A 23,260-nucleotide genomic window follows, 5' to 3' on the forward strand; every position below is an offset into this window, starting at 1 on the left:
AACACAAAGTTTCTTTTCAGTTGCAAACTCCATCCATACATATATATGGGGAGGTACTAGCTCCAACTCGGTTTGACAGTGAAAACTGCAGGAACTTCAAACCGGCACTAGGAAACAGACTGTGAAACAGAGAAAAAGTGTACCCTGCAACCCGTTCCCTTGGTGCTAGATGAACGAAAGTCTCTCCACTTGCTCAGTTCTGAGAGATAAGTGTGTGTGAAAGCCGTCCTTCACCTAGCTTGTTGGGAACACAAAGTTTCTTTTCAGTTGCAAACTCCATTCCATACATGTATATGGGGAGGTAGTAGCTCCAACTCGGTTTGACAGTGAAAACTGCAGGAACATCAAACCGGCACTAGGAAACAGACTGAGAAAGCAGAGAAAAAGTGTCTCCTGCAACCCGTTCCCTTGGTGCTAGATGAACGAACGTCTCTCCACTTGCTCAGTTCTGAGAGAAAAGTGTGTGTGAAAGCCGTCCTTCACATAGCTTGTTGGGAACACAAAGTTTCTTTTCAGTTGCAAACTCCATTCCATACACATATATGTGGAGGTAGTAGCTCCAACTCTGTTTGACAGTGAAAACAGCAGGAATTTCAAACCGGCACTAGTAAACAGACTGAGAAAGCAGAGAAAAAGTGTCTCCTGCAACTCGTTCCCTTTGTGCTAGATGAACGAACGTCTCTCCACTTGCTCAGTTCTGAGAGATAAGTGTGTGTGAAAGCCGTCCTTCACCTAGCTTGTTGGGAACACAAAGTTTCTTTTCAGTTGCAAACTCCATTCCATAAATATATATGGGGAGGTACTAGCTCCAACTCGGTTTGACAGTGAAAACTGCAGGAAATTCAAAGAGGCACTAGGAAACAGAATGAGAAAGCAGAGAAAAAGTGTCCCCTGCAACCCGTTCCCTTGGTGCAAGATGAACGAACGTCCCTCCACTTGCTCAGTTCTGAGAGATAATTGTGTGTGAAAGCCGTTCTTCACCTAGCTTGTTGGGAACACAAAGTTTCTTTTCAGTTGCAAAATCCATTCCATACATATATATGGGGCGGTACTAGCTCCAACTCGGTTTGACAGTGAAAACGGCAGGAACTTCATACCGGCACTAGGAAACAGACTGAGAATACAGAGAAAAAGTGTCCACTGCAACCTGTTCCCTTGGTGCTAGATGGACGAACGTCTCTCCACTTGCTCAGTTCTGAGAGATAAGTGTGTGTGAAAGCCGTCCTTCACCTAGCTTGTTGGGAACACAAAGTTTCTTTTCAGTTGCAAACTCCATTCCATACATATATATGGGGAGGTACTAGCTCCAACACGGTTTGACAGTGAAAACTGCAGGAACTTCAAAACGGCACTAGGAAACAGACTGAGAAAGCAGAGAAAATGTGTCCCCTGCAACCCGTTCCCTTGGTGCTAGATGAACGAACGTCTCTCCACTTGCTCAGTTCTGAGAGATAAGTGTGTGTGAAAGCCGTCCTTCAAGTAGCTTGCTGGGAACACAAAGTTTCTTTTCTGTTGCAAACTCCATTCCATACATATATATGGTGAGGTACTAGCTCCAACTCGGTTTGACAGTGAAAACTGCAGGAACTTCAAACCGGCACTAGGAAACAGACTGAGAAAGCAGAGAAAAAGTGTACCCTGCAACCCGTTCCCTTGGTGCAAGATGAACGAACGTCTCTCCACTTGCTCAGTTCTGAGAGATAAGTGTGTGTGAAAGCCGTTCTTCACCTAGCTTGTTGGGAACACAAAGTTTCTTTTCAGTTGCAAACTCCATTCCATACATATATATGGGGCGGTACTAGCTCCAACTCGGTTTGACAGTGAAAACGACAGGAACTTCAAACCGGCACTAGGAAACAGACTGAGAAAGCAGAGAAAAAGTGTCCCCTGCAACCAGTTCCCTAGGTGCTAGATGGACGAACGTCTCTCCACTTGCTCAGTTCTGAGAGATAAGTGTGTGTGAAAGCCGTCCTTCACCTAGCTTGTTGGGAACACAAAGTTTCTTTTCAGTTGCAAACTCCATTCCATACATATATATGGGGAGGTACTAGCTCCAACTCTGTTTGACAGTGAAAACTGCAGGAACTTCAAACCGGCACTAGGAAACAGACTGAGAAAGCAGAGAAAAAGTGTACCCTGCAACCCGTTCCCTTGGTGCAAGATGAACGAACGTCTCTCCACTTGCTCAGTTCTGAGAGATAAGTGTGTGTGAAAGCCGTTCTTCACCTAGCTTGTTGGGAACACAAAGTTTCTTTTCAGTTGCAAACTCCATTCCATACATATATATGGGGCGGTACTAGCTCCAACTCGGTTTGACAGTGAAAACGGCAGGAACTTCAAACCGGCACTAGGAAACAGACTGAGAAAACAGAGAAAAAGTGTCCCCTGCAACCCGTTCCCTTGGTGCTAGATGGACGAACGTCTCTCCACTTGCTCAGTTCTGAGAGATAAGTGTGTGTGAAAGCCGTCCTTCACCTAGCTTGTTGGGAACACAAAGTTTCTTTTCAGTTGCAAACTCCATTCCATACATATATATGGGGAGGTACTAGCTCCAACTCGCTTTTACAGTGAAAACTGCAGGAACTTCAAACAGGCACTAGGAAACAGACTGAGAAAGCAGAGAAAATGTGTCTCCTGCAACCCGTTCCCTTGGTGCTAGATGAACGAACGTCTCTCCACTTGCTCATTTTTGAGAGATAAGTGTGTGTGAAAGCTGTCCTTCACCTAACTTGTTGGGAACACAAAGTTTCCTTTCAGTTGCAAACTCCATTCCATACATATATAAGGGAAGGTACTAGCTCCAACTCGGTTTGACAGTGAAAACTGCAGGAACTTCAAACCGGCACTAGGAAACAGACTGAGAAAGCAGAGAAAATGTGTCTCCTGCAACCCGTTCCCTTGGTGCTAGATGAACGAACGTCTCTCCACTTGCTCAGTTCTGAGAGATAAGTGTGTGTGAAAGCCGCACTTCACCAAACTTGTTGGGAACACAAAGATTCTTTTCAGTTGCAAACTCCTTTCCATACATATATATGGGGAGGAACTAGCTCCAAATCGGGTTTACAGTGAAAACTGCAGGAACATCAAACCGGCACTAGGAAACAGACTGAGAAAGCAGAGAAAAAGTGTCTCCTGCAACCCGTTCCCTTGGTGCTAGATGAAAGAACGTCTCTCCACTTGCTCAGTTCTGAGAGATAAGTGTGTGTGAAAGCCATTCTTCACCTAGCTTGTTGGGAACACAAAGTTTCTTTTCAGTTGCAAACTCCATTCCATACATATATATGGGGAGGTACAAGCTCCAACTCGGTTTTACAGTGAAAACTGCAGGATCTTCAAACCGGCACAGGGAAACAGACTGAGAAAGCAGAGAAAAAGTGTCTCCTGCAACCCGTTCCCTTGGTGCTAGATGAACGAACGTCTCTCCACTTGCTCAGTTCTGAGAGATAAGTGTGTGTGAAAGCCGTCCTTCACCTAGCTTGTTGGGAACACAAAGTTTCTTTTCAGTTGCAAACTCCATTCCATACATATATATGGGGTGGTACTAGCTCCAACTCGGTTTTCCAGTGAAAACTGCAGGAACTTCAAACCGGCACTAGGAAAAAGACTGAGAAAGCAGAGAAAAAGTGTCTCCTGCAACCCGTTCCCTTGGTGCTAGATGAACGAACGTCTCTACACTTGCTCAGTTCTGAGAGATAAGTGTGTGTGAAAGCCGTCCTTCACCTAGCTTGTTGGGAACACAAAGTTTCTTTTCAGTTGCAAACTCCATTCCATACATATATATGGGGATGTAGAAGCTCCAACTCGGTTTTCCAGTGAAAACTGCAGGAACATCAAACCGGCACTAGGAAACAGACTGAGAAAGCAGAGAAAAAGTGTCTCCTGCAACCCGTTCCCTTTGTGCTAGATGAACGAACGTCTCTCCACTTGCTCAGTTCTGAGAGATAAGTGTGTGTGAAAGCCGTCCTTCACCTAGCTTGTTGGGAACACAAAGTTTCTTTTCAGTTGCAAACTCCATTCCATACATATATATGGGGAGGTACAAGCTCCAACTCGGTTTTACAGTGAAAACTACTGGAACTTCAAACCGGCACTAGGAAAAAGACTGAGAAAGAAGAGAAAAAGTGTCTCCTGCAACCCGTTCCCTCGGTGCTTGATGAACGAAAGTCTCTCAACTTGCTCAGTTCTGAGAGATATGTGTGTGTGAAAGCCGTCCTTCACATAGCTTGTTGGGAACACAAAGTTTCTTTTCAGTTGCTAACTCCATTCCATACATATATATGGGGAGGTAGAAGCTCCAACACGGTTTTACAGTGAAAACTGCAGGAACTTCAAACCGGCACTAGGAAACAGACTGAGAAAGCAGAGAAAAATTGTCTCCTGCTACCCGTTCCCTTGCTGCTAGATGAACGAACGTCTCTCCACTTGCTCAGTTCTGAGAGATAAGTGTGTGTGAAAGCCGTCCTTCACCTAGCTTGTTGGGAACACAAAGTTTCTTTTCAGTTGCAAACTCCATTCCATACATATATATGGGGAGGTACTAGCTCCAACTCGGTTTGACAGTGAAAACTGCAGGAACTTCAAACCGGCACTAGGAAACAGACTGAGAAAGCAGAGAAAAAGTGTCTCCTGCAACCCGTTCCCTTGGTTCTAGATGAACGAACGTCTCTCCACTTGCTCAGTTCTGAGAGATAAGTGTGTGTGAAAGCCGTCCTTCACCTAGCTTGTTGGGAACACAAAGTTTCTTTTCAGTTGCTAACTCCATTCCATACATATATATGGGGAGGTACTAGCTCCAACTCGGTTTGACCGTGAAAATTGCAGGAACTTCAAACCGGCACTAGGAAACAGACTGAGAAAGCAGAGAAAAAGTGTCTCCTGCAACTCGTTCCCTTACTGCTAGATGAACGAACGTCTCTCCACTTGCTCAGTTCTGAGAGATAAGTGTGTGTGAAAGCCGCCCTTCACCAAACTTGTTGGGAACACAAAGTTTCTTTTCAGATGCAAACTCCTTTCCATACATATATATGGGGAGGAACTAGCTCCAAATCGGGTTTACAGTGAAAACTGCAGGAACATCAAACCGGCACTAGGAAACAGACTGAGAAAGCAGAGAAAAAGTGTCTCCTGCAACCCGTTCCCTTGGTGCTAGATGAAAGAACGTCTCTCCACTTGCTCAGTTCTGAGACATATGTGTGTGTGAAAGCCGTCCTTCAACTAGCTTGTTGGGAACACAAAGTTTCTTTTAAGTTGCAAACTCCATTCCATACATATATATGGGGAGGTACAAGCTCCAACTCGGTTTTACAGTGAAAAATACTGGAACTTTAAACCGGCACTAGGAAACAGACTGAGAAAGCAGAGAAAAAGTTTCTCCTGCAACCCGTTCCCTTGGTGCTAGATGAACGAACGTCTCTCCACTTGCTCAGTTCTGAGAGATAAGTGTGTGTGAAAGCCGTCCTTCACCTAGCTTGTTGGGAACACAAAGTTTCTTTTCAGTTGCAAACTCCATTCCATACATATATATGGGGAGGTACTAGCTCCAACTCGGTTTGACAGTGAAAACTGCAGGAACTTCAAACCGGCACTAGGAAACAGACTGAGAAAGCAGAGAAAAAGTGTACCCTGCAACCCGTTCCCTTGGTGCAAGATGAACGAACGTCTCTCCACTTGCTCAGTTCTGAGAGATATGTGTGTGTGAAAGCCGTACTTCACCTAGCTTGTTGGGAACACAAAGTTTCTTTTCAGTTGCAAACTCCATTCCATACATATATATGGGGCGGTACTAGCTCCAACTCGGTTTGACAGTGAAAACGGCAGGAACTTCAAACCGGCACTAGGAAACAGACTGAGAAAGCAGAGAAAAAGTGTCCCCTGCAACCCGTTCCCTTGGTGCTAGATGGACGAACGTCTCTCCACTTGCTCAGTTCTGAGAGATAAGTGTGTGTGAAAGCCGTCCTTCACCTAGCTTGTTGGGAACACAAAGTTTCTTTTCAGTTGCAAACTCCATTCCATACACATATATTGGAGGTAGTAGCTCCAACTCTGTTTGACAGTGAAAATTGCAGGAATTTCAAACCGGCACAAGTAAACAGACTGAGAAAGCAGAGAAAAAGTGTCTCCTGCAACTCGTTCCCTTTGTGCTAGATGAACGAACGTCTCTCCACTTGCTCAGTTCTGAGAGAAAAGTGTGTGTGAAAGCCGTCCTTCACATAGCTTGTTGGGAACACAAAGTTTCTTTTCAGTTGCAAACTCCATTCCATACACATATATGTGGAGGTAGTAGCTCCAACTCTGTTTGACAGTGAAAACAGCAGGAATTTCAAACCGGCACTAGTAAACAGACTGAGAAAGCAGAGAAAAAGTGTCTCCTGCAACTCGTTCCCTTTGTGCTAGATGAACGAACGTCTCTCCACTTGCTCAGTTCTGAGAGATAAGTGTGTGTGAAAGCCGTCCTTCACCTAGCTTGTTGGGAACACAAAGTTTCTTTTCAGTTGCAAACTCCATTCCATACATATATATGGGGAGGTACTAGCTCCAACTCGGTTTGACAGTGAAAACTGCAGGAACTTCAAAGAGGCACTAGGAAACAGAATGAGAAAGCAGAGAAAAAGTGTCCCCTGCAACCCGTTCCCTTGGTGCAAGATGAACGAACGTCCCTCCACTTGCTCAGTTCTGAGAGATAAGTGTGTGTGAAAGCCGTTCTTCACCTAGCTTGTTGGGAACACAAAGTTTCTTTTCAGTTGCAAAATCCATTCCATACATATATATGGGGCGGTACTAGCTCCAACTCGGTTTGACAGTGAAAACGGCAGGAACTTCATACCGGCACTAGGAAACAGACTGAGAATACAGAGAAAAAGTGTCCACTGCACCTGTTCCCTTGGTGCTAGATGGACGAACGTCTCTCCACTTGCTCAGTTCTGAGAGATAAGTGTGTGTGAAAGCCGTCCTTCACCTAGCTTGTTGGGAACACAAAGTTTCTTTTCAGTTGCAAACTCCATTCCATACATATATATGGGGAGGTACTAGCTCCAACACGGTTTGACAGTGAAAACTGCAGGAACTTCAAAACGGCACTAGGAAACAGACTGAGAAAGCAGAGAAAATGTGTCCCCTGCAACCCGTTCCCTTGGTGCTAGATGAACGAACGTCTCTCCACTTGCTCAGTTCTGAGAGATAAGTGTGTGTGAAAGCCGTCCTTCAAGTAGCTTGCTGGGAACACAAAGTTTCTTTTCTGTTGCAAACTCCATTCCATACATATATATGGTGAGGTACTAGCTCCAACTCGGTTTGACAGTGAAAACTGCAGGAACTTCAAACCGGCACTAGGAAACAGACTGAGAAAGCAGAGAAAAAGTGTACCCTGCAACCCGTTCCCTTGGTGCAAGATGAACGAACGTCTCTCCACTTGCTCAGTTCTGAGAGATAAGTGTGTGTGAAAGCCGTCCTTCAAGTAGCTTGCTGGGATCACAAAGTTTCTTTTCTGTTGCAAACTCCATTCCATACATATATATGGTGAGGTACTAGCTCCAACTCGGTTTGACAGTGAAAACTGCAGGAACTTCAAACCGGCACTAGGAAACAGACTGAGAAAGCAGAGAAAAAGTGTACCCTGCAACCCGTTCCCTTGGTGCAAGATGAACGAACGTCTCTCCACTTGCTCAGTTCTGAGAGATAAGTGTGTGTGAAAGCCGTTCTTCACCTAGCTTGTTGGGAACACAAAGTTTCTTTTCAGTTGCAAACTCCATTCCATACCTATATATGGGGCGGTACTAGCTCCAACTGGGTTTGACAGTGAAAACGGCAGGAACTTCAAACCGGCACTAGGAAACAGACTGAGAAAGCAGAGAAAAAGTGTCCCCTGCAACCCGTTCCCTAGGTGCTAGATGGACGAACGTCTCTCCACTTGCTCAGTTCTGAGAGATAAGTGTGTGTGAAAGCCGTCCTTCACCTAGCTTGTTGGGAACACAAAGTTTCTTTTCAGTTGCAAACTCCATTCCATACATATATATGGGGAGGTACTAGCTCCAACTCTATTTGACAGTGAAAACTGCAGGAACTTCAAACCGGCACTAGGAAACAGACTGAGAAAGCAGAGAAAAAGTGTACCCTGCAACCCGTACCCTTGGTGCAAGATGAACGAACGTCTCTCCACTTGCTCAGTTCTGAGAGATAAGTGTGTGTGAAAGCCGTTCTTCACCTAGCTTGTTGGGAACACAAAGTTTCTTTTCAGTTGCAAACTCCATTCCATACATATATATGGGGCGGTACTAGCTCCAACTCGGTTTGACAGTGAAAACGGCAGGAACTTCAAACCGGCACTAGGAAACAGACTGAGAAAACAGAGAAAAAGTGTCCCCTGCAACCCGTTCCCTTGGTGCTAGATGGACGAACGTCTCTCCACTTGCTCAGTTCTGAGAGATAAGTGTGTGTGAAAGCTGTCCTTCACCTAACTTGTTGGGAACACAAAGTTTCCTTTCAGTTGCAAACTCCATTCCATACATATATAAGGGAAGGTACTAGCTCCAACTCGGTTTGACAGTGAAAACTGCAGGAACTTCAAACCGGCACTAGGAAACAGACTGAGAAAGCAGAGAAAAAGTGTCTCCTGCAACCCGTTCCCTTGGTGCTAGATGAACGAACGTCTCTCCACTTGCTCAGTTCTGAGAGATAAGTGTGTGTGAAAGCCGCACTTCACCAAACTTGTTGGGAACACAAAGATTCTTTTCAGTTGCAAACTCCTTTCCATACATATATATGGGGAGGAACTAGCTCCAAATCGGGTTTACAGTGAAAACTGCAGGAACATCAAACCGGCACTAGGAAACAGACTGAGAAAGCAGAGAAAAAGTGTCTCCTGCAACCCGTTCCCTTGGTGCTAGATGAAAGAACGTCTCTCCACTTGCTCAGTTCTGAGAGATAAGTGTGTGTGAAAGCCATTCTTCAACTAGCTTGTTGGGAACACAAAGTTTCTTTTCAGTTGCAAACTCCATTCCATACATATATATGGGGAGGTACAAGCTCCAACTCGGTTTTACAGTGAAAACTGCAGGATCTTCAAACCGGCACAGGGAAACAGACTGAGAAAGCAGAGAAAAAGTGTCTCCTGCAACCCGTTCCCTTGGTGCTAGATGAACGAACGTCTCTCCACTTGCTCAGTTCTGAGAGATAAGTGTGTGTGAAAGCCGTCCTTCACCTAGCTTGTTGGGAACACAAAGTTTCTTTTCAGTTGCAAACTCCATTCCATACATATATATGGGGTGGTACTAGCTCCAACTCGGTTTTCCAGTGAAAACTGCAGGAACTTCAAACCGGCACTAGGAAAAAGACTGAGAAAGCAGAGAAAAAGTGTCTCCTGCAACCCGTTCCCTTGGTGCTAGATGAACGAACGTCTCTACACTTGCTCAGTTCTGAGAGATAAGTGTGTGTGAAAGCCGTCCTTCACCTAGCTTGTTGGGAACACAAAGTTTCTTTTCAGTTGCAAACTCCATTCCATACATATATATGGGGAGGTAGAAGCTCCAACTCGGTTTTCCAGTGAAAACTGCAGGAACATCAAACCGGCACTAGGAAACAGACTGAGAAAGCAGAGAAAAAGTGTCTCCTGCAACCCGTTCCCTTTGTGCTAGATGAACGAACGTCTCTCCACTTGCTCAGTTCTGAGAGATAAGTGTGTGTGAAAGCCGTCCTTCACCTAGCTTGTTGGGAACACAAAGTTTCTTTTCAGTTGCAAACTCCATTCCATACATATATATGGGGAGGTACAAGCTCCAACTCGGTTTTACAGTGAAAACTACTGGAACTTCAAACCGGCACTAGGAAACAGACTGAGAAAGAAGAGAAAAAGTGTCTCCTGCAACCCGTTCCCTCGGTGCTTGATGAACGAAAGTCTCTCACCTTGCTCAGTTCTGAGAGATATGTGTGTGTGAAAGCCGTCCTTCACATAGCTTGTTGGGAACACAAAGTTTCTTTTCAGTTGCTAACTCCATTCCATACATATATATGGGGAGGTAGAAGCTCCAACACGGTTTTACAGTGAAAACTGCAGGAACTTCAAACCGGCACTAGGAAACAGACTGAGAAAGCAGAGAAAAAGTGTCTCCTGCTACCCGTTCCCTTGCTGCTAGATGAACGAACGTCTCTCCACTTGCTCAGTTCTGAGAGATAAGTGTGTGTGAAAGCCGTCCTTCACCTAGCTTGTTGGGAACACAAAGTTTCTTTTCAGTTGCAAACTCCATTCCATACATATATATGGGGAGGTACTAGCTCCAACTCGGTTTGACAGTGAAAACTGCAGGAACTTCAAACCGGCACTAGGAAACAGACTGAGAAAGCAGAGAAAAAGTGTCTCCTGCAACCCGTTCACTTGGTGCTAGATGAACGAACGTCTCTCCACTTGCTCAGTTCTGAGAGATAAGTGTGTGTGAAAGCCGTCCTTCACCTAGCTTGTTGGGAACACAAAGTTTCTTTTCAGTTGCTAACTCCATTCCATACATATATATGGGGAGGTACTAGCTCCAACTCGGTTTGACCGTGAAAATTGCAGGAACTTCAAACCGGCACTAGGAAACAGACTGAGAAAGCAGAGAAAAAGTGTCTCCTGCAACTCTTTCCCTTACTGCTAGATGAACGAACGTCTCTCCACTTGCTCAGTTCTGAGAGATAAGTGTGTGTGAAAGCCGCCCTTCACCAAACTTGTTGGGAACACAAAGTTTCTTTTCAGATGCAAACTCCTTTCCATACATATATATGGGGAGGAACTAGCTCCAAATCGGGTTTACAGTGAAAACTGCAGGAACATCAAACCGGCACTAGGAAACAGACTGAGAAAGCAGAGAAAAAGTGTCTCCTGCAACCCGTTCCCTTGGTGCTAGATGAAAGAACGTCTCTCCACTTGCTCAGTTCTGAGAGATAAGTGTGTGTGAAAGCCATTCTTCACCTAGCTTGTTGGGAACACAAAGTTTCTTTTCAGTTGCAAACTCCATTCCATACATATATATGGGGAATTACAAGCTCCAACTCGGTTTTACAGTGAAAACTGCAGGAACTTCAAACCGGCACTAGGAAACAGACTGAGAAAGCAGAGAAAAAGTGTCTCCTACAACCCGTTCCCTTGGTGCTAGATGAACGAACGTCTCTCCACTTGCTCAGTTCTGAGAGATAAGTGTGTGTGAAAGCCGTCCTTCACCTAGCTTGTTGGGAACACAAAGTTTCTTTTCAGTTGCAAACTCCATTCCATACATATATATGGGGTGGTACTAGCTCCAACTCGGTTTTCCAGTGAAAACTGCAGGAACTTCAAACCGGCACTAGGAAACAGACTGAGAAAGCAGAGAAAAAGTGTCTCCTGCAACCCGTTCCCTTGGTGATAGATGAACGAACGTCTCTACACTTGCTCAGTTCTGAGAGATAAGTGTGTGTGAAAGCCGTCCTTCACCTAGCTTGTTGGGAACACAAAGTTTCTTTTCAGTTGCAAACTCCATTCCATACATATATATGGGGAGGTACAAGCTCCAACACGGTTTTACAGTGAAAACTACTGGAACTTCAAACCGGCACTAGGAAACAGACTGAGAAAGAAGAGAAAAAGTGTCTCCTGCAACCCGTTCCCTCGGTGCTTGATGAACGAAAGTCTCTCCACTTGCTCAGTTCTGAGAGATATGTGTGTGTGAAAGCCGTCCTTCACATAGCTTGTTGGGAACACAAAGTTTCTTTTCAGTTGCAAACTCCATTCCATACATATATATGGGGAGGTAGAAGCTCCAACACGGTTTTACAGTGAAAACTGCAGAAACTTCAAACCGGCACTAGGAAACAGACTGAGAAAGCAGAGAAAAAGTGTCTCCTGCTACCCGTTCCCTTGCTGCTAGATGAACGAACGTCTCTCCACTTGCTCATTTCTGAGAGATAATTGTGTGTGAAAGCTGTCCTTCACCTAGCTTGTTGGGAACACAAAGTTTCTTTTCAGTTGCAAACTCTAATCCATACATATATATTGGGAGGTACAAGCTCCCACTCGGTTTGACACTGAAAACTGCAGGAACGTCAAACCGGCACTAGGAAACAGACTGAGAAAGCAGAGGAAAAGTGTCTCCTGCAACCCGTTCCCTTGGTGCTAGATGAACGAACGTCTCTCCACTTGCTCAGTTCTGAGAGATAAGTGTGTGTGAAAGCCGTCCTTCACCTAACTTGTTGGGAACACAAAGTTTCTTTTCAGTTACAAACTCCTATCCATACATATATATGGGGAGGTACTAGCTCCAACTCGCTTTTACAGTGAAAACTGCAGGAACTTCAAACAGGCACTAGGAAACAGACTGAGAAAGCAGAGAAAATGTGTCTCCTGCAACCCGTTCCCTTGGTGCTAGATGAACGAACGTCTCTCCACTTGCTCATTTCTGAGATGTAAGTGTGTGTGAAAGCTGTCCTTCACCTAACTTGTTGGGAACACAAAGTTTCTTTTCAGTTGCAAACTCCATTCCATACATATATATGGGGAGGTACAAGCTCCAACACGGTTTGACACTGAAAACTGCAGGAACTTCAAACCGGCACTAGGAAACAGACTGAGAAAGCAGAGGAAAAGTGTCTCCTGCAACCCGTTCCCTTGGTGCTAGATGAACGAACGTCTCTCCACTTGCTCAGTTCTGAGAGATAAGTGTGTGTGAAAGCCGTCCTTCACCTAACTTGTTGGGAACACAAAGTTTCTTTTCAGTTACAAACTCCTATCCATACATATATATGGGGAGGTACTAGCTCCAAATCGCTTTTACAGTGAAAACTGCAGGAACTTCAAACAGGCACTAGGAAACAGACTGAGAAAGCAGAGAAAATGTGTCTCCTGCAACCCGTTCCCTTGGTGCTAGATGAACGAACGTCTTTCCACTTGCTCATTTCTGAGAGATAAGTGTGTGTGAAAGCTGTCCTTCACCTAACTTGTTGGGAAAACAAAGTTTCTTTTCAGTTGCAAACTCCATTCCATACATATATATGGGGAGTTACAAGCTCCAACACGGTTTGACAGTGAAAACTGCAGAAACCTCAAACCGGCACTAGGAAACACACAGAGAAAGAAGAGAAAAAGTGTCTCCTGCAACCCATTCCATTGGTGCTAGATGAACGAACGTCTCTCCACTTGCTCAGTTCTGAGAGATAAGTGTGTGTGAAAGCCGTCCTTCACCTAGCTTGTTGGGAAAACAAAGTTTCTTTTCAGTTGCAAACTCCATTCCATACATATATATGGGGAGGTACAAGCTCCAACTCGGTTTTTCAGTGAAAACTGCAGGAACTTAAAAACCGACACTAGGAAACAGACAGAGAAAGCAGAAAATAGTGTCTCCTGCAAACCGTTCCCTTGGTGCGAGATGAACGAACGTCTCTCCACTTGCTCAGTTCTGAGAAATAAGTGTTTGTGAAAGCCGTCCTTCAACTAGCTTGTTGGGAAAACAAAGTTTCTTTTCAGTTGCAAACTCCATTCCGTACATATATATGGGGAGGTTCTAGCTCCAACACGGTTTTACAGTGAAAACTGCAGGAACTTCAAACCGGCACTAGGAAACAGACTGAGAATGCAGAGAAAAATTGTCTCCTGCAACCCGTTCCCTTGGTGCTAGATGAACGAACGTCTCTCTACTTGCTCAGTTCTGAGAGATAAGTGTGTGTGAAAGCCGTCCTTCACCTAGCTTGTTGGGAAAACAAAGATTCTTTTCAGTTGCAAACTCCATTCCATACATATATATGGGGAGGTACTAGCTCCAACTCGGTTTTACAGTGAAAACTGCAGGAACTTCGAACCGGCACTAGGAAACAGACTGAGAAAGCAGAGAAAAAGTGTCTCCTGCAACCCGTTGCCTTGGTGCTAGATGAACGAACGTCTCTCCACTTGCTCAGTTCTGAGAGATAAGTGTGTGTGAAAGCCGTCCTTCACATAGCTTGTTGGGAACACAAAGTTTCTTTTCAGTTGCAAACTCCATTCCATATATATATATGGGGATGTACAAACTCCAACTCGTTTTGACAGTGAAAACTGCAGGAACTTCAAACCGGCACTAGGAAACAGACTGAGAAAGCAGAGAAAAAGTGTCTCCTGCAACCCGTTCCCTTGGTGCTAGATGAACGAACGTCTCTCCACTTGCTAAGTTCTGATAGATAAGTGTGTGTGAAAGCCGTCCTTCACCTAGGTTGTTGGGAAAACAAAGTTTCTTTTCAGTTGCAAACTCCATTCCATACATATATATGGGGAGGTACAAGCTCCAACACGGTTTGACAGTGAGAACTGCAGGAACTTCAAACCGGCACTAGGAAACAGACTGAGAAAGCAGAGAAAAAGTGTCTCCTGAAACCCGTTGCCTTGGTGCTAGATGAACGAACGTCTCTCCACTTGCTCAGTTCTGAGAGATAATTGTGTGTGAAAGCCGTCCTTCACATAGCTTGTTGGGAACACAAAGTTTCTTTTCAGTTGCAAACTCCATTCCATACATATATATGGGGAGGTACAAACTCCAACTCGGTTTGACAGTGAAAACTGCAGGAACTTCAAACCGGCACTAGGAAACAGACTGAGAAAGCAGAGAAAAAGTGTCTCCTGCAACCCGTTGCCTTGGTGCTAGATGAACGAACGTCTCTCCACTTGCTCAGTTCTGAGAGATAAGTGTGTGTGAAAGCCGTCCTTCACCTAGCTTGTTGGGAAAACAAAGTTTCTTTTCAGTTGCAAACTCCATTCCATACATATATATGGGGAGGTGCTAGCTCCAACTCGGTTTTACAGTGAAAACTGCAGGAACTTCAAACCGGCACTAGGAAACAGACTTAGAAAGCAGAGAAAAAGTGTCTCCAGCAACCCGTTCCCTTGGTGCTAGATGAACGAACGTCTTTCCACTTGCTCAGTTCTGAGAGATATGTGTGTGTGAAAGCCGTCCTTCACATAGCTTGTTGGGAACACAAAGTTTCTTTCCAGTTGCAAACTCCATTCCATACATATATATGGGGAGGTACAAGCTCCAACTCGGTTTGACAGTGAAAACTGCAGGAACTTCAAACCGGCACTAGGAAACAGACTGAGAAAGCAGAGAAAAAGTGTCTCCTGCAACCCGTTCCCTTGGTGCTAGATGAACGAACGTGTCTCCAGTTGCTCAGTTCTGAGAGATAAGTGTGTGTGAAAGCCGTCCTTCACCTAGCTTGTTGGGAACACAAAGTTTCTTTTCAGTTGCAAACTCCATTCCATACATATATAAGGGGAGGTACTAGCTCCAACTCGGTTTGACAGTGAAAACTGCAGAAACCTCAAACCGGCACTAGGAAACAGACAGAGAAAGAAGAGAAAAAGTGTCTCCTGCAACCCATTCCATTGGTGCTAGATGAACGAACGTCTCTCCACTTGCTGAGTTCTGAGAGGTAAGTGTGTGTGAAAGCCGTCCTTCACCTAGCTTGTTGGGAACAAATGTTTCTTTTCAGTTGCAAACTCCATTCCATACATATAAATGGGGAGGTAGAAGCTCCAACTCGGTATTACAGTGAAAACTGCAGGAACTTCAAACCGGCACTAGGAAACAGACTGAGAAAGCAGAAAAAGTGTCTTCGGCAGCCCGTTCCCTTGGTGCGAGATGAAGGAACGTCTCTCCACTTGCTCAGTTCTGAGAGATAAGTGTGTGTGAAAGCCGTCCTTCACCTAGCTTGTTGGGAACACAAAGTTTCTTTTCAGTTGCAAACTCCATTCCATACATATATATGGGGAGGTTCTAGCTCCAACACGGTTTGACAGTGAAAACTGCAGGAACTTCAAACCGGCACTAGGAAACAGACTGAGAAAGCAGAGAAAAAAGTGTCTCCTGCAACCCGTTGCCTTCGTGCTAGATGAACGAACGTCTCTCCACTTGCTCAGTTCTGAGAGATAAGTGTGTGTGAAAGCCGTCCTTCACCTAGCTTGTTGGGAACACAAACTTTCTTTTAAGTTGCAAACTCCATTCCATACATATATATGGGGAGGTACAAGCTCCAACTCGGTTTGACAGTGAAAACTGCAGGAACTTCAAACCGGCACTATGAAACAGACTGAGAAAGCAGAGAAAAAGTGTCTCCTGCAACCCGTTTCCTTGGTGCTAGATGAACGATCGTCTCTCCACTTGCTCAGTTCTGAGAGATAAGTGTGTGTGAAAGCCGTCCTTCAACTAGCTTGTTGGGAACACAAAGTTTCTTTTCAGTGGCAAACTCCATTCCATACATATATATTTTGGAGGTACAAGCTCCAACTCGATTTTACAGTGAAAACTGCAGGAACTTCAAACCGGCACTAGGAAACAGACTGAGAAAGCAGAGAAAAAGTGTCTCCTGCAACCCGTTTCCTTGGTGCTAGATGAACGATCGTCTCTCCACTTGCTCAGTTTTGAGAGATAAGTGTGTGTGAAAGCCGTCCTTCACCTAGCTTGTTGGGAACACAAAGTTTCATTTCAGTTGCAAACTCCATTCCATACATATATATGGGGAGGTACTAGCTCCAACTCGGTTTGACAGTGAAAACTGCAGGAACTTCAAACCGGCACTAGGAAACAGACTGAGAAAGCAGAGAAGAAGTGTCTCCTGCAACCCGTTCCCTTGGTGCTAGATGAACGAACGTCTCTCCACTTGCTCAGTTCTGAGAGATAAGTGTGTGTGAAAGCCGTTCTTCACCTAGCTTGTTGGGAACAAAAGTTTCTTTTCAGTTGCAAACTCCATTCCATATATATATATGGGGAGGTAGAAGCTCCAAATCGGTATTACAGTGAAAACTGCAGGAACTTCAAACCGGCACTAGGAAACAGACTGAGAAAGCAGAGAAAAAGTGTCTCCTGCAAACCGTTGCCTTGGTGCTAGATGAACGAACGTCTTTCAACTTGCTCAGTTCTGAGAGATAAGTGTGTGTGAAAGCCGCCCTTCAACTAGCTTGCTGGGAACACAAAGTTTCTTTTCAGTTGCAAACTCCATTCCATACATATATATGGGGAGGTACAAGCTCCAACTCGATTTTACAGTGAAAACTGCAGGAACTTCAAACCGGCACTAGGAAACAGACTGAGAAAGCAGAGAAAAAGTGTCTCCTGCAACCCGTTCCCTTGGTGCTAGATGAACGAACGTCTCTCCACTTGCTCAGTTCTGAGAGATAAGTGTGTGTGAAAGCCGTTCTTCACCTAGCTTGTTGGGAACAAAAGTTTCTTTTCAGTTGCAAACTCCATTCCATATATATATATGGGGAGGTAGAAGCTCCAAATCGGTATTACAGTGAAAACTGCAGGAACTTCAAACCGGCACTAGGAAACAGACTGAGAATGTAGAGAAAAAGTGTCTCCTGCAACCCGTTCCCTTGGTGCGAGATGAAGGAACGTCTCTCCACTTGCTCAGTTCTGAGAGATAAGTGTGTGTGAAAGCCGTCCTTCACCTAGCTTGTTGGGAACACAAAGTTTCTTTTCAGTTGCAAACTCCATTCCATACATATATATGGGGAGGTTCTAGCTCCAACTCGGTTTTACAGTGAAAACTGCAGGAACTTCAAACCGGCACTAGGAAACAGACTGAGAAAGCAGAGAAAAAAGTGTCTCCTGCAACCCGTTGCCTTGGTGCTAGATGAACGAACGTCTCTCCACTTGCTCAGTTCTGAGAGATAAGTGTGTGTGAAAGCCGTCCTTCACCTAGCTTGTTGGAAACACAAAGTTTCTTTTAAGTTGCAAACGCCAATCCATACATATATATGGGGAGGTACAAGCTCCAACTCGGTTTGACAGTGAAAACTGCAGGAACTTCAAACCGGCACTATGAAACAGACTGAGAAAGCAGAGAAAAAGTGTCTCCTGCAACCCGTTTCCTTGGTGCTAGATGAACGATCGTCTCTCCACTTGCTCAGTTCTGAGAGATAAGTGTGTGTGAAAGCCGTCCTTCAACAAGCTTGTTGGGAACACAAAGTTTCTTTTCAGTGGCAAACTCCATTCCATACATATATATGGGGAGGTACAAGCTCCAGGTCGATTTTACAGTGAAAACTGCAGGAACTTCAAACCGGCACTAGGAAACAGACTGAGAAAGCAGAGAAAAAGTGTCTCCTGCAACCCGTTTCCTTGGTGCTAGATGAACGATCGTCTCTCCACTTGCTCAGTTCTGAGAGAAAAGTGTGTGTGAAAGCCGTCCTTCACCTAGCTTGTTGGGAACACAAAGTTTCTTTTCAGTTGCAAACTCCATTCCATACATATATATGGGGAGATACTAGCTCCAACTCGGTTTGACAGTGAAAACTGCAGGAACTTCAAACCGGCACTAGGAAACAGAGTGAGAAAGCAGAGAAGAAGTGTCTCCTGCAACCCGTTCCCTTGGTGCTAGATGAACGAACGTCTCTCCACTTGCTCAGTTCTGAGAGATAAGTGTGTGTGAAAGCCGTTCTTCACCTAGGTTGTTGGGAACAAAAGTTTCTTTTCAGTTGCAAACTCCATTCCATATATATATATGGGGAGGTAGAAGCTCCAAATCGCTATTACAGTGAAAACTGCAGGAACTTCAAACCGGCACTAGGAAACAGACTGAGAAAGCAGAGAAAAAGTGTCACCTGCAACCCGTTCCCTTCGTGCTAGATGAACGAACGTCTCTCCACTTGCTCAGTTCTGAGAGATAAGTGTGTGTGAAAGCCGCCCTTCAACTAGCTTGCTGGGAACACAAAGTTTCTTTTCAGTTGCAAACTCCATTCCATACATATATATGGGGAGGTACTAGCTCCAAATCGGTTTGACAGTGAAAACTGCAGGAACTTCAAACCGGCACTAGGAAACAGACTGAGAAAGCAGAGAATAAGTGTCTCCTGCAACCCGTTCCCTTGGTGCTAGATGAACGAACGTCTCTCCACTTGCTCAGTTCTGAGAGATAAGTGTGTGTGAAAGCCGTTCTTCACCTAGCTTGTTGGGAACAAAAGTTTCCTTTCAGTTGCAAACTCCATTCCATATATATATATGGGGAGGTAGAAGCTCCAAATCGGTATTACAGTGAAAACTGCAGGAACTTCAAACCGGCACTAGGAAACAGACTGAGAAAGCAGAGAAAAAGTGTCTCCTGCAACCCGTTCCCTTGGTGCTAGATGAACGAACGTCTCTCCACTTGCTCAGTTCTGAGAGATAAGTGTGTGTGAAAGCCGCCCTTCAACTAGCTTGCTGGGAACACAAAGTTTCTTTTCAGTTGCAAACTCCATTCCATACATATATATGGGGAGGTACAAGCTCCAACTCGATTTTACAGTGAAAACTGCAGGAACTTCAAACCGGCACTAGGAAACAGACTGAGAAAGCAGAGAAAAAGTGTCTCCTGCAACCCGTTCCCTTGGTGCTAGATGAACGAACGTCTCTCCACTTGCTCAGTTCTGAGAGATAAGTGTGTGTGAAAGCCGTTCTTCACCTAGCTTGTTGGGAACAAAAGTTTCTTTTCAGTTGCAAACTCAATTCCATATATATATATGGGGAGGTAGAAGCTCCAAATCGGTATTACAGTGAAAACTGCAGGAACTTCAAACCGGCACTAGGAAACAGACTGAGAATGTAGAGAAAAAGTGTCTCCTGCAACCCGTTCCCTTGGTGCGAGATGAAGGAACGTCTCTCCACTTGCTCAGTTCTGAGAGATAAGTGTGTGTGAAAGCCGTCCTTCACCTAGCTTGTTGGGAACACAAAGTTTCTTTTCAGTTGCAAACTCCATTCCATACATATATATGGGGAGGTTCTAGCTCCAACTCGGTTTTACAGTGAAAACTGCAGGAACTTCAAACCGGCACTAGGAATCAGACTGAGAAAGCAGAGAAAAAAGTGTCTCCTGCAACCCGTTGCCTTGGTGCTAGATGAACGAACGTCTCTCCACTTGCTCAGTTCTGAGAGATAAGTGTGTGTGAAAGCCGTCCTTCACCTAGCTTGTTGGGAACACAAAGTTTCTTTTAAGTTGCAAACGCCATTCCATACATATATATGGGGAGGTACAAGCTCCAACTCGGTTTGACAGTGAAAACTGCAGGAACTTCAAACCGGCACTATGAAACAGACTGAGAAAGCAGAGAAAAAGTGTCTCCTGCAACCCGTTTCCTTGGTGCTAGATGAACGATCGTCTCTCCACTTGCTCAGTTCTGAGAGAAAATTGTGTGTGAAAGCCGTCCTTCACCTAGCTTGTTGGGAACACAAAGTTTCTTTTCAGTTGCAAACTCCATTCCATACATATATATGGGGAGGTACTAGCTCCAACTCGGTTTGACAGTGAAAACTGCAGGAACTTCAAACCGGCACTAGGAAACAGACTAAGAAAGCAGAGAAGAAGTGTCTCCTGCAACCCGTTCCCTTGTTGCTAGATGAACGAACGTCTCTCCACTTGCTCAGTTCTGAGAGATAAGTGTGTGTGAAAGCCGTTCTTCACCTAGCTTGTTGGGAACAAAAGTTTCTTTTCAGTTGCAAACTCCATTCCATATATATATATGGGGAGGTAGAAGCTCCAAAACGGTATTACAGTGAAAACTGCAGGAACTTCAAACCGGCACTAGGAAACAGACTGAGAAAGCAGAGAAAAAGTGTCACCTGCAACCCGTTCCCTTGGTGCTAGATGAACGAACGTCTTTCCACTTGCTCAGTTCTGAGAGATAAGTGTGTGTGAAAGCCGCCCTTCAAATAGCTTGCTGGGAACACAAAGTTTCTTTTCAGTTGCAAACTCCATTCCATACATATAAATGGGGAGGTAGAAGCTCCAACTCGGTATTACAGTGAAAACTGCAGGAACTTCAAAGCGGCACTAGGAAACAGACTGAGAAAGCAGAGAAAAAGTGTCTCCTGCAACCCGTTCCCTTGGTGCTAGATGAACGAACGTCTCTCCACTTGCTCAGTTCTGAGAGATAAGTGTGTGTGAAAGCCGCCCTTCAAGTAGCTTGCTGGGAACACAAAGTTTCTTTTCAGTTGCAAACTCCATTCCATACATATATATGGGGAGGTACAAGCTCCAACTCGATTTTACAGTGAAAACTGCAGGAACTTCAAACCGGCACTAGGAAACAGACTGAGAAAGCAGAGAAAAAGTGTCTCCTGCAACCCGTTCCCTTGGTGCTAGATGAACGAACGTCTCTCCACTTGCTCACTTCTGAGAGATAAGTGTGTGTGAAAGCCGTTCTTCACCTAGCTTGTTGGGAACAAAAGTTTCTTTTCAGTTGCAAACTCCATTCCATATATATATATGGGGAGGTAGAAGCTCCAAATCGGTATTACGTTGAAAACTGCAGGAACTTCAAACCGGCACTAGGAAACAGACTGAGAAAGCAGAGAAAAAGTGTCTCCTGCAACACGTTCCCTTGGTGCTAGATGAACGAACGTCTCTCCACTTGCTCAGTTCTGAGAGATAAGTGTGTGTGAAAGCCGCCCTTCAACTAGCTTGCTGGGAACACAAAGTTTCTTTTCAGTTGCAAACTCCATTCCATACATATATATGGGGAGGTACTAGCTCCAACTCGGTTTGACAGTGAAAACTGCAGGAACTTCAAACCGGCATTAGGAAACAGACTGAGAAAGCAGAGAAAAAGTGTCTCCTGCAACACGTTTCCTTGGTGCTAGATAAACGATCGTCTCTCCACTTGCTCAGTTCTGAGAGATAAGTGTGTGTGAAAGCCGCCCTTCAACTAGCTTGTAGGAAACACAAATTTTCTTTTCAGTTGCAAACTCCATTCCATACATATATATGGGGAGGTACTAGCTCCAACTCGGTTTGACAGTGAAAACTGCAGGAACTTCAAACCGGCACTAGGAAACAGACTGAGAAAGCAGAGAAAAAGTGTCTCCTGCAACCCGTTTCCTTGGTGCTAGATGAACGATCGTCTCTCCACTTGCTCAGTTCTGAGAGATAAGTGTGTGTGAAAGCCGCCCTTCAACTAGCTTGCTGGGAACACAAAGTTTCTTTTCAGTTGCAAACTCCATTCCATACATATATATGGGGAGGTACAAGCTCCAACTCGATTTTACAGTGAAAACTGCAGGAACCTCAAACCGGCACTAGGAAACAGACTGAGAAAGCAGAGAAAAAGTGTCTCCTGCAACCCGTTCCCTTGGTGCTAGATGAACGAACGTCTCTCCACTTGCTCAGTTCTGAGAGATAAGTGTTTGTGAAAGCCGTCCTTCACCTAGCTTGTTGGGAACACAAAGTTTCTTTTCAGTTGCAAAATCTATTCCATACAAATATATGGGGAGGTACAATCTCCAACTCGGTTTGACAGTGAAAACTGCAGGAACTTCAAACCGGCACTAGGAAACAGACTGAGAAAGCAGAGAAAATGTGTCTCCTGCAACCCGTTTCCTTGGTGCTAGATGAACGATCGTCTCTCCACTTGCTCAGTTCTGAGAGATAAGTTTGTGTGAAAGCCGTCCTTCACCTAGCTTGTTGGGAACACAAAGTTTCTTTTCAGTTGCAAACTCCATTCCATACATATATATGGGGAGGTACTAGCTCCAACTCGGTTTTACAGTGAAAACTGCAGGAACTTCAAACCGGCACTAGGAAACAGACTGAGAAACAGAGAAAAAATGTCTCCTGCAACCCGTTCCCTTGGTGCTAGATGAACGAACGTCTCTCCACTTACTCAGTTCTGAGAGATATGTGTGTGTGAAAGCCGTCCTTCACCTAGCTTCTTGGGAACAAAAGTTTCTTGTCAGTTGCAAACTCCATTCCATGCATATATATGGGGAGGTAGAAGCTCCAACTAGGTATTACAGTGAATACTGCAGGAACTTCAAACCGGCACTAGGAAACAGACTGAGAAAGCAGAGAAAAAGTGTCTCCTGCAACCCGTTCCCTTGGTGCTAGATGAACGAACGTCTTTCCACTTGCTCAGTTCTGAGAGATAAGTGTGTGTGAAAGCCGCCCTTCAACTAGCTTGCTGGGAACACAAAGTTTCTTTTCAGTTGCAAACTCCATTCCATACATATATATGGGGAGGTACTAGCTCCAACTCGGTTTGACAGTGAAATCTGCAGGAACTTCAAACAGGCACTAGGAAACAGACAGAGAAAGCAGAGAAAAAGTGTCTCCTGCAACCCGTACCCTTGGTGCTAGATCAACGAACGTCTCTCCACTTGCTCAGTTCTGAGAGTTAAGTGTGTGTGAAAGCCGCCCTTCAACTAGCTTGCTGGGAACACAAAGTTTCTTTTCAGTTGCAAACTCCATTCCATACATATATATGGGGAGGTACTAGCTCCAACTCGGTTTGACAGTGAAAACTGCAGGAACTTCAAACCGGCACTAGGAA

Source organism: Camelus dromedarius, unplaced genomic scaffold (genome assembly GCF_036321535.1).
Source record: "Camelus dromedarius isolate mCamDro1 unplaced genomic scaffold, mCamDro1.pat HAP1_SCAFFOLD_185, whole genome shotgun sequence".
In the NCBI taxonomy this organism is placed as follows: Eukaryota; Metazoa; Chordata; class Mammalia; order Artiodactyla; family Camelidae; genus Camelus; species Camelus dromedarius.